The sequence below is a fragment of the Loxodonta africana genome, chromosome 27, assembly GCF_030014295.1.
Source record: "Loxodonta africana isolate mLoxAfr1 chromosome 27, mLoxAfr1.hap2, whole genome shotgun sequence".
NCBI classification, from domain to species: domain Eukaryota; kingdom Metazoa; phylum Chordata; class Mammalia; order Proboscidea; family Elephantidae; genus Loxodonta; species Loxodonta africana.
Window position 1 is genome coordinate 38,795,217 of NC_087368.1, and position 19,359 is coordinate 38,814,575.

Consider the following 19,359-nt stretch of genomic DNA (forward strand, 5'->3'; position numbering starts at 1 on the left):
AGGATGTGTCCTCCTCCAAGGATAGTGGCTTAGGGAGTCTCAGGTGTGGAAGCCACAGGCCCAGGTTCTAATCTTGGTTTTTCTGCTAAGTAGCTGAGGGACCCTGGACAGGTTACATGGACTCTCTGGGGCTCTGCATCCTCCTCTCTGGAGAATAGTTTAGAATTCAAAGTGTGGCTCACAAAGTGTGACCAGCAGCATCAGCACCACCTGGAAATTAGTTAAAATGCATATTCTCAGGCCTCACCCAGACCTGATAAATTAGAAACTGTGGGGCTGGACTCAGCCGTCTGTTTTAACCAGCCCTCCTGGTGATTCTGCATCAGAGTTTGAGAGCACTGGCTCAGGGTTAAGGGTGTGAGGTTAGAGTCAGCCTGCCTGGGGTCAAGTCCAGCTGTGTGACCTTGGGCAAGACATCTCTCAAGGTGTCCACTTGCTCATCTTTATTTCCCGCAAAATGGAGATAGTACTAGGACCCACCTCAAAAAAATGGTTGTGACAATTGACTGAGATAATGTTTATAAAATGCTAAGCTCTGTCCTAGACACAGCCTGAGGGCTCAGTAAATATTATTTCAATATAATAATTCAGGTGTAGTTTATTGACATAGCAGCATCTTCAGTGGCTTGGCCCACGTGTTTTAAGTCATGAAGCCCCTTTGAGAACGTGATTAAAGCTATGGACTCACTCCCTAGAAAAATGCCCCTGTAAACACATACACACACACATATTTTGCTTACAGTCTCGGAGTTCACAGACCCCCAGCCAGATTAATTTTATATTTTAAGTACACCCTGTCATTCCCGGCTCCCTTTGATCATGCCGTTGCCCTGCCCTTCTCTTCCCGATGAAGCCCGATGCATCTCTGTGGACCAAACACCCAACCTGGTACATCCCATTCCAGCCTCTCTCTAGCAATATTTTCTAAACTCGAAAGAGACACGTGTTCTGGAACTTTTAAATGACCTCATGCAAGCAGTGGGTTGCAGTATTTGAGAGTTATAAGCAAAATCTAGTTATGTTGTCACTGCCTTCTTTAGGCACATAATCACTTGTCAAATTTCCATGAACCTGACTTTTTACCTTGGACTTCATGACACCTCCCATAGTACCCAGCTGCATGCCTTGCACTCTTAGTTTAGGTTCTGCCAAAAGCAGACACCAAGTGAAGGATCTGGATGCAGGTAGCTCATGTGGAAGAAACCCTGGTGGTGCAATGGTTAAGTGCTCAGCTGCTAACTGAAAGGTCGATGGTTGAACCCACCGGTGGCTCCGTGGGAGAAAAGACCCTGCGATCTGCTCCTGTAAAGATTATAGCCTGTGAAGCAGTTCTGCTCTCATATTGGGTCACTAAGAGTTGTAGTCGACTCAGTGGCATACAACAGCAGTTTACGGGGGTGGGGGAAGGCCGTGGTAATTCAGTGGTAGAACTCTCACCTTCCATGGAGGAGGTCTGGGTTCTCAGCCAGTATACCTCAGTCACAGCCACCACTTGTCTGTCAGTAGACACTTGTGTGTTGCTATGATGCAGAACAGGTTTCGGTGGAGCTTCTAAACTATGACAGACCAGAAAGAAAGACCTGGAAGTCCACTTCGGAAAAATCAGCCAATGAAAACCGTATGAATCACCATGGTCCAGTCTCATTGTGCATGGCTTCATCATGAGTTAGGGTCAACTCAACGGCAGGTAACAACTGTTTATATGGGAAGTGATCCCAGGAAGCACAAGGCCAAGATAGGGAGGTGAGAAAGACTGATTAAGGTTCACTGTAGGCAACCAAGTCTCAGTCTCCCTGGGGATCCTCAGAACTCTGCAGAGCATAAGGAGACTGGAGCGTTTATCCACATCTTCCCTTGGTGAGGGGTTGCCCCCACCCAGAGTGGGTATTAACTCCATACCCAGCGAGGTTTGTATGGAGGGAGCCTGAGAAATTCCACAGGCAGAGAAAAAGAGAGACCCAGGTTTGAGGTGGGAAGCTATCAGTGAGCCAGAAACTGCCCTCCACTGTTGCAGGGGAATCGTGGGTCCAGGGCATATGGCCCAGGAAGTCATCAATGTCTCCTCCAATGACCTTCTTTGAGTATGTCAGCCAAGTCCCTGATCCTGGGGCCCCCACTGAGATTGTTGTGGACTCAGAGATTCTCAGAACATAGAGTTTGGCATCACTCCGGGCTGACCCGCTCATGTGTTGCCTAGAACAAGTCCCTTATTTGGTCCAAACCCTCATTTTCCTCATCTGTGAATAGGAGGGTTATTAAAAATTTACATTGTAGTGATGTTGTCATCATAGAATAAAACTATAAAGTTCTGTTCAACTGTGAATCATTATTGCCTAGCTCAAGTGGAGACTGTTGTCCAGTTTCTTTGGGTGACTTGCCTCAAGGAATATTCTAGAGGGCTATCTGCCTGATTCCTTTGCAGATATAAAATGTCACATTTCCACCATGACTGGGTCGCTGAAGCTTCTTATTTATGCTAAAGTAGCCTGGAAATTGTCATCTGGCTGTAATCTTTGCGCGCCATCAGTAGGGAGAAGGCACAAGCCAACAGAAAGACGACGGACTCCAAGTTGCCTCTGCCTTGCTGGGAGTGACTTTGAGCAAATGGCAGTGCCCTCTGCTCCCAAATAGAGGGAGATAGCATTGCCCTTTACAGACTTCAAAACCCAGATGTCTTCTATTTAATTTACTATAGCAATTCTCTTTAAAAATAAACAAACATATAGTTTACTTCCTTCTTAATTATATAAATAAATGAATATAATGTAAAAATAATAATAATAAAACGTGCAGTAAAGTCCCCCCGACCACAACCATAAGTCCCTGTCATCTCCCCCAAAATGACTACTTGCATTTGGTGCAAATCCATCCAGATCTTGGTGCATTCATATACGTCTAATACATTAGAAGTAGTTCTATAAATGTTTTCCCATATTGTCAGCAATACTTAGAGTTGTCAGTATTGTCAGCAATACTTAGAGTTGTCAGTCTGCTAAATTTTTGCCAATTTTATGTGAGAAAAACTAATTTTTTTAGTTAATATTTTTATGTTTACTACTGAGGCTGAGAAGCCATGGTGGCACAGTGGTTAGGCGCTCGGCTGCTAACCAAAATGTTGGCAGTTGAAACCTACCAGCTGCTCTACAAGAGAAAGATACGGCCATAAAGCTTGCTGTTGCTGTTTTGAGGTGCTCTGAAGTCAGTTCCAACTCATAGAGACCCTGTGCACAATAGAACAAAACACGGCCCGGTTCTGCACCATCATCACAATTGTTGCTATATTTGAGCCTGTTGTTGCAGCCCCGTGTCAATCCATCTCATTGAGGGTCTTCTTCTTTTTCATTGGCCCTCTACTTTACCAAGCATGATGTCCTTCTCCAGGGACTCATCCCTCCTGATAACATTTCCAGAGTAAGGAAGACAAAGTCTCACTATCCCTGCTTCTAAGGAACATTCTAGTTACACATCTTCCAAGACAGATTTGTTCGTTCTTCTGGCAGTCCACGGTATATTCAGTATTCTTCTCCAACACCATAATTTAAAGGCATCAATTTTTCTTTGGTTTTCCTTATTCATTGTTCAGCTTTCCCATGCATATGTGGTGATTAAAAACACCATGGCTTGGGTCAGGTGCACCTTCATCCTCAAGATGACATCTTTGCTTTTTAAAACCTTAAAGAGGTCTTTTGCAGCAGATTTGCCCAGTGAAATATGTCATTTGATTTCTTGACTGTTGATTGTGGATCCAAGTAAAATGAAATACTTGACAACTTCAATAATTTCTCTATCATGGTGTGAGAATTGTGAGGATTTTTGTTTTCTTTATGTTAAGATATAATCTGTACTGAAGCCTGTAGTCTTTGATCTTCATCAGTAAGGGCTTCAAGTCCTCTGCTTTCAGCAAGCAAGGTTGTATCATCTGCATATCCTAGGTTGTTAATGAGCCTTCCTCCAATCCTGATGCCACATTCTTCATATAGTCTAGCTTCTTAGATTATTTGCTCAGCATATTGATGGAATGAGGGCAGTGAAAGTATACAACCCTGATGCACACTTTGCCTGATTTTTAACGATGCAGTAACCCCTTGTTCTGTTTGAACAACTGACTGCCTCTTGGTCTATGTACAGGTTCCATATGAGCACCATTAAGTGTTCTGGAATTCCCATTCTTCACAGTATTATCTGTAATTAGTTAGGATCCATACAGTTGAATGCCTTCCCGTGGTCACTAAAATATAGGCAAACATCTTTCTGGTATTCTCTGCTTTCAGCCAAGACCCATCTGACATCAGCAATGATATTACTGGTCCCACAACCTCTTCTGAAACCTGCTTGAATTTCTGGCAGTTCCCTGTCAGTGTACTGCTGCAACCATTTTTTAATTATCTTCAGCATGATTTTACTTACATGTGATGTTGTCTTATAATTTCTGCATTGTGTTGGATCCCCTTACTTTGTAATAGGCATGAATATGAATCTCTTCTAGTCAGTTGACCAGGTAGCTGTCTTCCGAATTTCTTGGCATTGATGAATGAGCTCTTCTGGCATTGCATCTGTTTGCTGAAACATTTCAACTGGTTTTCTGTCAATTTTTGCAGCCTTGTCTTTTGTCAATGCCTCAGTGCAGCTTGGACTTCTTCAGTACTATCTTGATCATATGCTACTTCCTGAAACGGTTGAGTGTTGACCACTTCTTTTTGATATAGTTGCTCTGTAAATTCCTTCCATCTTCTCTTGATGCTTCCTGCATCGTTCAATTTTTTGCCCATGTTTTTAGTTGTTGTTAGGTGCCGTAGAGTCAGTTCCAACTCCTAATGACCCTGTGTACAACAGAACAAAACACTGCCTGGTCCTGCACCATTCCTCCTGATCATTGTTATGCTTGAGCCCATTGTTGCATCCACTGTGTCAGTCCATCTCATTGAAGGTATTCCTCTTTTTTGATGACCCTCTACTTTACCAAACATGGCATCCTTCTCTAGGGACCAATCCCTCCTGATAACATGTCCAAAGTATGTGAGATGAAGTCTCACCATTCTTGTTCCTAAGGAACATTCTGGCTGTACTTCTTCCAAGACAGATTTGTTTGTTCTTTTGGCAGTCCATGGTATATTCAGTATTCTTCGGCAGCACCATAATTCAAAGGCATCAATTCTTCTACAGTCTTCCTTATTCATTGTCCAGCTTTTGCATGCATACGAGGCTATTGAAAACACTATGTCTTGGGTCAGATATCTTTATAATAGAATGTGGTACTTGTCTCCATTTACTGTTATTAAAGCTTTCTAGTTTTCATCAAAGCTCTTACACTTTTCTTGTTAGATATTTTTTGTAAAGTATGTTATTTTTTTGTTGATGTTGTTAATGAAATCTCTTCATGTATTACATATTCTAATTGGTTTTCACTGGAGTAGAGAACACTATTGATGTTATGGTTGTATCTTTTAACTTCCTATCTTCATGGATTCTCTTATTAATTCTAATAATCTTTCAGATGATTCTGTCAAAGAGTAAACCAGACTGTCTGTAAAGTTCAAATAAAGAGAATTTATTGACAAAATACAATTTAAATCGAGGACTGTCTAGCCCACAAAAGAAAAACCAGAATTTTAATGAGGGTCAGTCAGTGAAGAATTTAAGTACATGCATTTGGGGAACTAGCAGTGAATTCCTCCAGTTGGCTGTATCCTAAACATTACTGGAAATATTACAATGAAGCCTTCTAACTGGCTATATCTTAATCAGTTACAGTAAAAATCATGAATATGCATAGCACTTACAATGACAACTGAATATGTTATTGGCTGCAGTAAAAACCATGAATTTGGTATTAGATTGCTGGAAAAACCACAGTTATTCACCAATCCTTTTATCATAGATTGTTCTTACTTTTGATTGGTTGACCTTTAAGCAAGACAGACAGTTGTAGTTTTCAACGTAAGCTTCTTATAACACAGCATATCATGTGATTTTTGAGACTAGGCTAACATGAGCAGTAAATAACAAAATGGGGCTAGGCCTGCACCCTGGATAGAAGCTCTACCTATGCCAAGCACCTGGATTTTTAAAGTTATTACAAGCGTTATTGGCAATGGCACAGCACCTTGTTGTGCAAGAATGAAATCAAGAACTATTCAGTAGTCCAATACAACCTTAGCAAAGGAATGGAAAGATTGTTGTTGGGCTTTTATGGCATCTGCAAGATCATCATGAATTTTAGATACAATAGCAGACAGGTTGTGAATAGCTTTTTCAAGTTGATCACCAACCCAGGGTAAAAAGGCTCAGAGAAATACAAATCTAAATCTGGGTTGATCAGCTATAGAGTTGTGGTATTTCATATGATGATCAAATGCATCTCTTTTATACCAGGTTGGAAAGTTTAGGTTATCATCCCAATGTAGGCTTTCATCATAAGAGTGGATGCCTAAAGGGACTCCAGGAGTTCCCAGAGTGCATTTACTACCCACATTCCATCCATCTTGGCAATGCAAGGTCCAAGTGACAGGTTCAGCCTGGCCCTTTTTTCTCAGATAAGATGATCCTCCACATAAAAATAAATATCCTTGGAATGCACAAAGCATTCCTGTTCACATTCGATTATTAAGGAGAGGGAAGGATTGGTTTGCTTTTATAAGCCAGTTTTCAGTAAGAGATTCATTGAAAATAACCTTTCTAATTCTAAGCATTTTCTAAAGAGTGGACAAACTGGTGTTGTTGATTATTTGCATGGCAAGAGCTTATCAGCATTGTCAAATATAAGTTGTTTTCAACAAAAGGAATAGGGCATCCATTAGCATAAATCACTGCAGACCCTTGTCCAAATACAGGTGAGCCAAAAGCAAGCCACTAAGGGCTTAGTAGGACAATCATGATGCCACAGCTTGATGCAGATGGCTCTCTTGGCTATGGCACAGAAAAAAGTAGTGGCATTGGGTACGAGCTTATGTATGTAACTAGTGTATACAGGTGTAACTAGCTCAAAGGACTCATGCAGACGCTAACACTCTGAGTTCTCAGCTCCTCAGGGTCACCACCAGTAAGACTCCTTCACATCCTGCTGACTGTACCAAGAAATGTCAAGGAGTAAACCAGACTCCATTAAATTCAAAGGAAATTTATTGACAGAATATGATTTAAATCAGGGAACATCTAGCGCACAAAAGTAAAACCAGAGTTCCAATGAGGGACAGTCAGTTACATGTTTAAGTACATGTGTTTGAGGAATTAGCAGTGAATTCTTCTGACTGGCTGTATGCTAAACATTTTCTGGAAATATTACAATAAAGTCATCCAATTGGCTATATGACAATCAGTTACAGTAAAAATCATGAACATACGATCAGTTACAGTAAAGCCTATGAATATACATAGCACTTACAGAGAGAGCTATGTGTATGCTATCAGTTACAGTAAAAGCCATGAATATGCTATTAGATTGCTATAAAAAACCACATTTATATCATAGATTGTTTTTACTTTTGATAGGCTGACCTTTAAGCAAGACTGGCAGTCACAGTTTTCAACATAAGTTTCTTGTAACAGCATATATTGTGATATCTGGGACCAGGCTAACATGAGCAATAAATAACAAAATGGGGCTAGGCCTACACTCTGGATAGAAGCTCTACCTATGCCAAGCACCTGGATTTTTAAAGTTCTTATACAATTTTCTTGCCCAGGAGGATAATCATATGTATTTACAGTAATGACATCCTTATCTTTCCTATCTATTATTTATACATATTTCTCTTCCTCATCTGTTATGGAATGAATTATGTCCCCTCAAAATATGTGTTGTAAATCCACCACAAAGGATAAGGAAGGACACTATATAATGATTAAAAGGTCAATATACCAGGGGATATACCCATAATAAATATTTACACACCCAATGACATGGCTCCAAAATATGTAAAACTAACAGCATTGAAAAGAGAGATAGACAGCTCCACACTAATAGTAGGAGACTTCAACCCACCACTTTTGGTGAAGGACAAAGCATCCAGAAAGAAGCTCAATAGAGATACAGAAGATCTAAATGCCACAATCAACCAATTTAACCTCATAGACATACAGAACACTCCACCCAACAGCAGCAAAGTATACTTTCTTTTCCAATGCACATGGAACATTCTCTGGAATAGGCCACCTATTAGGCCATAAAGCAAGCCTTAACATAATCCAAAACATCAAAATATTACAAAGCATCTTTTCTGACCATAAAGCCATAAAAGTAGAAATCAATAACAGAAAAAGCAAGGAAAAAAGTAACACGTGGAATCTGAACAACACCTTGCTCAAAAATGACTGGATTATAGAAGAAATTAAGGATGGAATAAAGAAATTCATAGAATCAAATAAGAATGAAAACACTTCCTACCAGAACCTTTGGGACATAGCAAAAGCAGTGCTTAGAGGTCAATTTATATCAATAGACGCACACATCCAAAAAGAAGAAAGGTCCAAAATAAAAGAATTATCCCTACAACTCAGAGAGCAGCAAAAGAAGCACTCGAGCACCACAGGAAAGCAAATAATAAAAATTAGAGCAGAATTAAATGAAATAAAGAACAGAAAAACAATTGAAAGAGTTAACAAGACCAAAAGCTGCTTCCTTGAAAAGATCAACAAAATCGATAAACCACTGGCCAAGCTGACAAAAGAAAAACAGGAGAGGAAGCAAATAACCCGAATAAGAAATGAGATGGGCAATATCACAACAGACCCAACTGAAATTAAAAGAATCATATCAGAATACTATGAAAAAGTGTACTCTAACAAATTTGAAAACGTAGAGGAAATGGACAAATTTCTAGAAACACACTACCTACCTAAATTAACACAAACGGAGGTAGAACAACTAAATAAACTTATCACAAAAGAAGAGATTGAAAAGGTAGTTAAAAAACTCCCCCCCCCCCAAAAAAAAGCCCAGGCCCTAAGAGCTTCACTGGAGAATTCTACTGAACTTTCAGAGAAGAGTTAACACCACTACTACTAAAGGTATTTCAGAGCATAGAAAAGGATGGAATACTCCCAAACTCTTTCTATGAAGCCAGCATATCCCTGATACCAAAACCAGGTGAAGACACCACAAGAAAAGTAAATTACAGACCTATATCCCTCATGAACTTAAACGCAAAAATCCTCAACAAAATTCTAGCCAATAGAACTCAACAACATGTCAAAAAAACTCACCATGACCAAGTGGGATTCGTACAAGGTATGCAGGAGGATTTAACATTAGAAAAACAATCAGTGTAATCCATCACATAAATAAAACAAAAGACAAGAACCACATGATCTTATCAATTGATGAAGAAAAGGCATTTGACAAAATCCAACACCCATTCATGATAAAAATTCTCAGCAAAATAGGAATAGGAGGGAAATTCCTCAACATAATAAACAGCATTTACACAAAGCCAACAGCCAGCATCATCCTAAATGGAGAGACTCTGAAAGCATTCCCCTTGAGAATGGGAACCAGACGAGGATTTCCTTTATCACCACTCTTATTCAACATTGTGATGGAAGTCCTATCCAGAACAATTAGGCTAGGAAAAGAAAGGGCATCCGTATTGGCAAAGAAGAAGTAAAAGTATCTCTATCTGCAGATGATATGATTTTATACACCGAAAACCCTAAAGAATCCACAAGAAAACTACTGGAATTAATAGAAAAGTTCAGCAAAGTATCAGGATTCAAGAAAAACATGCAAAAATCAGTTGGATTTCTCTACACCAACAAAGAGAACATCGAAGAGGAAATCAAATCAATACCATTTACAGTAGCCCCCAAGAAGATAAAATACTTAGGAATAAATCTAACCAGAGACATGAAAGACCTATACAAAGAAAACTACAAGACACTACTGCAAGAAAGCAAAAGAGACCTACATAAGTGGAAAAACATACCTTGCTCATGGATAGGAAGACTCAACATTGTGAAAACATCTATTCTACCCAAAGTGATCTATAGATACAATGCAATCCCAATCCAAATTCCAATGGGATTTTTTAATGAGATGGAGAAACAAATCACCAACTTCATATGAAAGGGAAAGAGGCCTCGGGTAAGTAAAGCATTACTGAAAAAGAAGAACAAAGTGGGAGGCCTCACACTACCTGATTTTAGAACCTACTATTTTTTTATACTGCCGCAGTAGTCAAAACAGCCTCGTACTGGTACAAAAACAGATACATAGACCGATGGAACAGAATTGAGAATCCAGATGTAAATTCATCCACTTATGAGCAGCTGATATTTGACAAGGCCCAAAGTCAGTTAAATGGGGAAAAGACAGTCTGTTTAACAAATGGTGCTGGCATAACTGGATAAAAAGATATTCATCTGCAAAAACATGAAACAAGACCCATACCGCACACCATGTACAAAAACTAACTCAAAATGGATCAAAGACCCGAATATAAAATCTAAAATGACAAAGATCATGGAAGAAAAAATAGGGACAATGCTAGGACCCCTAATACATGGCATAAACAGTATACAAAACCTAACAATGCACAAACAGTAGAAGAGAAGCTACATAACTGGGAGCCCCTAAAAATCAAACACTTATGCTCATCCAAAGACTTCACAAAAAGAGTAAAAAGACAACCTACAGACTGGGGAGAAAATTTTGGCTACAACAAATCCAATCAGTGTCTAATCTGTAAAATCTATAAGATAGTGGAAAGCCTCAACAACAAAAAGACAAATAACCCAATTAAAAAGTGGGCAAAGTATATGAACAGGCACTTCACCAAAAAAGACATTCACATGGCTAACAGACGCATGAGGAAATGCTCACGATCACTAGCCATTAGAGAAATGCAAATCAAAATTACAGTGAGATGCTATCTCACTCCAAAAAGGCTAGCATTAATCCAAAAAACAAAATAATGTTGGAGAGTTTATGGAGAGACTGGAACACCTATACACTGCTGGTGGGAATGTAAAATGGTACAACCACTTTGGAAATTGATTTGACACTTCCTTATAAAGCTAGAAATAGAACTAGCATACGAACCAGTAATCCTACTCCTTGGAATATATCCTAGAGAAATAAGAGCCCTCACACAAATATATGCACAGCCATGTTCATTGCAGCACTGTTTACAATAGCAAAAAATGGAAACAACCAAGGTGCTAATCAACGGATGAATGAATAAACAAATTATGGTATATTCGCACAATGGAATATTACACAACTATAAAGAACAGCAAAGAATCTGTGAAACATAACATGGATGAATCTGGAAGGCATTATGCTGAGTGAAATTAGTTGAAAAAGGACGAATATTGTATGAGACCACTATTATAAGAACTCAAGAAAAGGTTTAAACACAGAAGAAAACATTCTTTGATGGTTACAAGGGTGGGGAGGGAGGGAGAGGGGTATTCCCTAACTAGATTAAAAAAATAGTAGACAAGAATTAGGTAAAGGGAAGGACATCACACAATATGGGAGAAGTCAGCACAACTGTACTAAACCAAAAACTAAGAAGTTTCCTGAATACAACCAAACACTTTGAAGGACAGAGTAGCAGGGGTGGGGGTCTAGGGACCATGGTTTCAAGGGACATCTAGGTCAATTGGCATAACAAAGTGTATTAAGAAAACGTTCTACATCCCACTTTGGTGAGTGACTTCTGGGATCTTAAAAGCTAGCAAGTGGCCATCTAAGATGCATCAATTGGTCTTGACCCACCTGGGGCAAAGGAGAATGAACAGCAAAGAAACAAGGAAAATACGAGCCCAAGAGACAGAAAGGGCCACATAAACCAAAGACTCTATCAGCCTGAGACCAGAAGAACTAGATGGTGCCCGGCTACCACCAATGACTGCCCTGACAGGGAACACAACAGAGAATCCCTGATGGAGTGGGAGAAAAGTAGGATGCAGAACTCAAATTCTAGTAAAAAGATGGGACTCAGTGGTCTGACTGAGACTGGAAGGACCCCAGAGGACATGGCCTCCAGACTCCCTGTTAGCCTAAAACTAAAACCATTCCTGAAGCCAACTCTTCAGACAAAGATTAGACTGGACTATAAGGCATAAAATGATGCTGGTGAGGAGTGTGCTTCTTAGCTCAAGTAGACACATGCCACTATGTGGGCAGCTCCTGTCTGGAGGTGAGATGAGAAGGCAGGGGAGGACAGGAGCTGGTTGAATGGACATGGGAAATGGAAGGTGGAGAAGAGAAGTGTGCTGTCACATTATAGGCAGAGCAACTAGGGTCACATAACAATGTGTGTTTGTTTTTATATGAGAAACTGACTTGAACTGTAAACTTTCACTTAAAGCACAATAATAAAAGAAAAAAAAAAAAAGAATGCAAAACCACTATCCAACATTGTGTCCTGGTTCTTAGTAAAAATCACTTGAAGCCTTCAGGTTAACTTTCGTTTCTTTTGCTCTGCAGTATTTTTCCATGGATTCCATGTTAACTTTTTCTGTTGATAAGTACTTCTTGAACGAAGGTAATCCTATCCTCACCCCTTTGTTTGCCAGTATTTAGCATAGTCTAATCATTACCACTCTGCTAGCTTAATGTAGCAGTCCTTAGGGATGCAAATTATTAACACACTCAGCTGCTAACCAAAAGACTGTATTTTTGAGTCCACCCAGAGGTGCCTTAGAAAAAAGGCTGGCCTGGTGGTCTGCTTCCAAAAAGTCAGCCATTAAAAACCCTGTGGAGTACAGTTCTACTCTGACACACATAGGGTCATCATGAACCGGAATTGACTTGATGGTAAGAACCTATTCATAGTACTGAATAAACGTGTTGAATGAATGAATTAACTGTGAATGAACGTATGAATAATAGCAAATGTAGTTTCTTCACCAAGGCCTTTCATGACCTCACCTCTCAGGATGCGACCTAGTACCACCCCTAGTTCTTCCCTCTACCTACCTCAGTGTGTTTGGGAAGGTACATTTTCCAAGTGGCTGTAAAATAGAGAGGTATTGGGTGTAGAGCTTTTCCTTGGATGCTTTAAAAGACCCCTCACTGCAATAAAAGACTCAGCTGTTGTGTTTTTGTTTGTTTTATGGTGAGCATTTCACCTTATATTTCTGGAGCAGGGTTTGAGGTTGAGAGAATACTGGGGTGGTGGGTCAACAATTATTCTGATACTCAGAAGGGGAATAAAGTGGATAGGTTTCCAAATACATTTTTTCCCCCATTCCAGTTCCACAGTCCTTACATTTAGTGAAAATATTTCCCCATTCATTGGCTAGCAACAAGCTGACTTCCATTACTTTTTTTTTTAATAATATTTATTGTGCTTTAAGTGAAAGTTTACAAATCAAGTCAGTCTGTCACACATAAGCCTATATACACCTTACTACATACTCCCATTTACTCTCCCCCTAATCAGTCAGCCTGCTCCCTCCCTCCAGTCTCTCTCCAAGACTTTTTAGTTTTGTGGTTTTTCATCTTTTTCCGCATCTTTCCATACAAGTTTGGTAGAAAATTTGGAGCAGCTGTATGAGAGATGTTTGCCAGATGCCATTTAAAACTGGAAACCTGCTGATTAATTTTTTGTTGAGTGAGCCTTTAAGATTGCAGGGGGCTATTTCAGTTTCCCCCCATGTGTCTGTCAGTTTGTCGTACTGTGGGGGCTTGTGTGTTGCTGTGATGCTGGAAGCTATGCCACCGGTATTCAGATACCAGCAGGGTCACCCATGGAGGACAGGTTTCAGCTGAGCTTCCAGACTAAGACAGACTAGGAAGAAGGACCCGGCAGTCTACTTCTGAAAAGCATTAGCCAGGGAAAACCTTATGAATAGCAGTGGAACATTGTCTGATATAGTGCTGGAAGATGAGCTCCCCAGGTTGGAAGGCACTCAGAATATGACTGGGGAAGAGCTGCCTCCTCAAAGTAGAGTCGACCTTAATGACGGTGGATTGAGTAAAGCTTTCGGGACCTTCATTTGCTGATGTGGCACGACTCAAAATGAAAAGAAACCAAGAAAGGTGATTGAACCGAATGTGGAAATTATAGAACAATATCAAACAAAATTTTGCTGAAGATCATTCAAAAACAGCTGCAGCAGTATATCAACAGGGAAGTGCCAGAAATTCAGGCCAGTTTCAGAAGAGGACGTGGAACCAGGGATATCATTGCTGATATCAGATGGATCCTGGCCAAAAGCAGAGAATACCAGAGGATGTTTACATGTGTTTTATTGACTATGCAAAGGCATTCGACTGTGTGGATCACAACAAACTATGGATAACACTGCGAAGAATGGGCATTCCAGAACACTTAATTGTGCTCATGAGTAACCTTTACATAGATCAAGAGGCAGTTGTTTGGACAGAACAAGGGGATACTGATTGGTTTAAAGTCAGGAAAGGTGTGCGTCAGGGTTGTATTCTTTCACCATACCTATTTAATCTGTATGCTGAACAAATAATCCGAGAAGCTGGACTATATGGAGAAGAATGGGGCATCAGGATTGGAGGAAGACTCATTAACAACCTGCGTTATGCCAATGGCACAACCTTGCTTGCTGAAAGTGAAGAGGACTTGAAGTACTTACTAATGAAAATCAAAGACCACAGCCTTCAGTATGGATTATACCTCAACATAAAACAAAAATCCTCACAACTGGACCAATGAGCAACATCATGATAAATGGAGAAACGGTTGAAGTTGTCAAGGATTTCACTTGACTTGGATCCACAATCAACAGCCATGGAAGCAGCAGCCAAGAAATCAAAAGATGCATTGCATTGGGCAAATCTGCTGCAAAGGACCTCTTCAAAGTGTTGAAGAGCAAAGATGTCACCCTGAAGACTAAGGTGCACCTGACCCAAGCCATGGTATTTTCAGTCGCATCATATGCATGTGAAAGCTGGACAATGAATAAGGAAGACTGAAGAAGAGTTGACGCCTTTGAATTGTGGTGTTGGCAAAGAATATTGAATATACCATGGACTGCCAAAAGAACGAACAAATCTGTCTTGGAAGAAATGCGGCCAGAATGCTCCTTAGAGGCAAGGATGGCGAGACTGTGTCTTACATACTTTGGACATGTTGTCAGGAGGGATCAGTCCCTGGAGAAGGACATCATGCTTGGCAGAGTACAGGGTCAGCGGAAAAGAGGAAGACCCTCAACAAGGTGGATTGACACAGTGGCTGCAACAATGAGCTGAAGCATAACAACGATTGTGAGGATGGCTCAGGACCAAGCAGTGTTTCATTCTGTTGTGCATAGGGTCGCTATGAGTTGGAACTGACTCGACGGCACCTAACAACAATTTCAGTTTCTTCCAGTGTTTCTTTTTTGGTTGTACTCATTAATGAAACTTATTTCCTTGGGATAAATCTGTCCTCTGTCTAGCATGCTAGTTCCTAATTCTTAAAAGATATGTTAAAAATCTTGCCACACCGAGAAGCTACCAATTCTTTATAACTAAAAATCTGTGTTTCTTTATTTAACGTGTTTATGCCTTGCTTCAGAAAGAACTTGAAATGTCTTACATAAATATAAAGAAGAAAAAACAAAAATATAAGGATGAAAAAAGTAGGACAAAGAAAAATTCAGGCTAGGAAAGAAAAGGTGAAGCCATGCATGATGTTAGTTTACAAAACGAAAGCAATGACACCTTAATCATAGGCTAGAGATTCAAAAAATTCGGCTCTGAGATTTCCAGAAGGCAACAGAAAGAGGGTAATATGAAATAGTTTCCTGATTCATGGAGGCCATGGTAGAACAATAAATCCATTCCTGAAAGAATTCTGCCCCTGGAGCTGAGATCCAAGAAAAATTGATCTCATGAGTCCTTGTGGAAAGGGTATAGAGTATACACCACCCTCCACTCTACAAAGGAACACATGTTCTGGGGGACTGCTTATATTGTCACTTAGTTATGACAAGGACAGTTCAGTAAATTCAGGTCTGAAAACCAGTTGCTTTTGAATTGATTCCAACTCATGGCAACCCCGTGTTTGTCAGAGTAGAACTATGCTCCATAGTGTTTTCAGTGGCTGAGTTTTCAGCAGTAGATAGCTAGCCTAGCCATTTCTTCCAGAGCACCTCTGGGTAGATTTAAACCTCCAACCTTTCAGTTAGCAGCTGAGCATATTAACTGTTTGTACCACTCAGGGACTCCTGAATTCAGGTCTAAGGAAGCCAAAAGAATAATCCCAGTACACTGACCCCTGCTGGTGCTGGTTGACCCCAGATTGGGTTTTGGGATATGCAGAGGAGTAGATGGCTGCCTCCTCAAGGCCTATTTCATGAGGACTGTGCAGGTCTACCTACAAGGTGATGCTCTCTGGTAAGTCCCTAGAGGCAGCTCCTCTGGGCAAGACCGTGCATGTAGGCAGCCAGCTGAATTGGAGGTGATAGTAACACCTCCCTGTGAACACTGAGGCACCCAACTGGTACACCTATCTCTGAAATGTGCCAAGATAATATCTTCAAGCATTGCCTGAATGCTACTCAAAGTTACATTTGAATTTTCTCTCATACAGACAAAAAGTGAAAGGCCTCCAACTCTCCGCCATTAGTTTTCAGGTCTTTTTTGGCACAGAACCTTTCTTAAACAGAAGACAATAATATGGCTGAAAGCAGAACTGCTCTAACAGGCAAGGCTTCCCTCTCTATATACCCTTTACCCCCACTCCCACAGTGCCCTGAGCAAGTACAAATAAAAACCTAGAAGCACTTTGGAGCAGTTATGACCCAATAGAACCTCAACAGAAGAAAGTCAAGCATCAAGTGATTCCCCTTGAGCATGAGAGATCCTTGGTGCCCCCTCCAAGATAAATTGGTACAAAGATATGTCTAGAAAACAGCAGGATACTTGCTGAATATCAGTCCTCTTTAACATTTTGTGTCATAGGCCCCTTTGATAATCTGATGAATACTCTTGGAGTCTTCTCTCCGGGGGAGGAGGATAAATATATACGGATTGCATCTCAACATAAAACAAAAATCCTCAACTGGACCAATAAACAACATATTGATAAATGGAGAAAGTACTGAAGTTGTCTAGGATTTCATTTTACTTGGATCCACAATCAATGCCTATGGAAGCAGCAGTCAAGAAATCAAATGACACATTGCATTGGGCAAATCTACTGCAAAAGACCTCTTTAAAGTGTTAAAAAGCAAAGATGTCACTTTGAATACTAAGGTGTGCCTGACCCAAGCCATGGTGTTTTCAGTCGTCTTATATGCATGATAAAGCTGGACAATGAATAAGGAAGACTAAAGAATTGATGTCTTTGAATTATGCTCTTGGTGAAGAATATCAAATATACCATGGACTGCTGAAAAAACCAAGAAGACCCAAAAAATCTGTCTTGGAAGAAGAGTGGCCAGAATGATCTTTAGGAGCAAAGAGGTCAAGACTTTGTTTCATGTACTTTGGGCATGTTATCAGAACGGACCAGTCCCTGGAGAAGGACGTCACGCTTGATAAAGTAGAGAGTCAGTGAAAAAGAGGAAGACCCTCAATGAGGTGGATTGACAAGCGGCTGCAGCAATGGGCTCAAACATAACAACAGTTGTGAGGATGGCGCAGGACCAGGCAGTGTTCCATTCTTTTGTACATAAGGTCACTATGATTTGGAATCAACTCGACAGCACCGAACAAAAACAGTACACACATACATGCACACAAGCACACAAGGTTTTACAATCAATTTAAGGGAGTCTTTGTTGCCTGTGGAGCCTCTCTGAGTCTCCACAGACTCTGGGTTAGAAGCCCTGCTCTGTAGGATTTTTAACCAGGAATCTTTGAATATTAAGAGTCATCCACCCAAAATGATGACTTTAGTTTTACAATAGTAAAGCTATAAATAGCCCTTCATTTGAGCAAATATTAAATAGTATGTCTAGCTACCAGTTAAGGCCTTTACTTATTTGTGGTAATGAAGCCATGTCAGCTCCATAGAAGAGAATGTTGAGCTCTCTATCCCAGATGGCAGACACCCCAAACCCAGCTCATTATAATGGATAGCAAGTCACTAGGGACGAATGAAAAGAAGGGAGTCTGGAACACAACTCAGTTCCTCCACCCCAGCCCCTGACCTGAGAGTCACCACCTGATTGTCCAGGAGAACCTTCCTTCTGATTCTGACTTTCACAAAGGCATAAAGGTCCACATCCTGAAACACCATCACCATCCAAGAGCCATGAGTCTACACTCAATCCCAACCCAGAGTGAAAGGAAAAACATGATGAAACCTACTGTTAATGTTCCTGTATCCCTAACAGATTTCTACACGAGGCAATAAGCCCAATTGTCGTCAGTATGAAATTTTTTTAATTTTGTGCAGGATTATATGGGATTGTCATAATTTTGAAGGGATAAATGGTTACCCTTTCAACAAATGGCAGTCTAATTCTGTCAGGAGATTATGAAGGGAAAAAACACATAGATGAGGATTGAAGCCCATCAGTCAGAGGGGTCTTTGGTTCCAGGAGAGGGATATGTGCCCAGGGACTCCATTTATATTAAGGATTTGTTTGTTTGCATTTTTTAAATCAACTTTATAATATAAGGGACTCGAAAAGCATCTTGGGACCCAAGCCAGGGTAACTGACCAGTAATTATAAAAGCTAAAAATAAGCTTCCTCGATGACATCCAAGTGCTAAGTTTCCATAACTTCCTTCACCAAATTCCTCCCCAGTTATGTGACGGCCATATCTGCTTTTGTGCAATTCCACTGACTAAACCAGGTCCTTCCACGTGGAGGGGTTTTCCTTGGGGCAATAAAGATACATAATTTTGATGTTCAGGAGAACATTCCTACTGATTCTGACTCTCACACTGGCATTAAGTTCCACATTCTGAATCACCATCACCATCCAAGGACCTTTAGTCAAAGCCCAATCCCAGTCCAGAGTCAAAGCAAAAACATTATCCCAGGTAGTGTCTTCCCACTTCCAAGCTGACCAATTTCCAAGCCTAAGAGCTTTGTGAGTGTGTAAGGATCTGCGATGGCATCTGGCTATTATTTTCACACCATTTAAATGGACAAATCAAAAAATAAAAACCAAACTCTTTACCATCGAGTGGATTCCAACGCATAGCGACCCTATAGGACAGAGTAGAACTGCCCCATAGAGTTTCCAAGGAGCACCTGGTGGATTCTAACTGCTGACCTTTTGGTTAGCAGCTGTAGCACTTAACCACTATACCAGCAGGGTTTCCTTTAAATGGACAATAAATGTCTTATTCACCAGGATACAGCATGTAAACAAAACTAGTTTTAGGTTAGTGACAATTCGTTGGGAGAAGACAAACCTGTACCTTAAGGCACCAATGACAGGAATTTTCCCAGTCTTCAGAAGCAGATAAGTCAGCCAGCCCCTGTCTCATCCTG

General features: G+C 40.5%; 1 protein-coding gene across 3 annotated transcripts in view; it reads left to right on the plus strand.

Moving 5' to 3' along the window:
* The window catches only part of MYRIP (myosin VIIA and Rab interacting protein), a 296,021-nt gene that overhangs the window by 219,443 nt on the left and 57,219 nt on the right, over positions 1–19,359 (plus strand). The window lies entirely within an intron of this gene.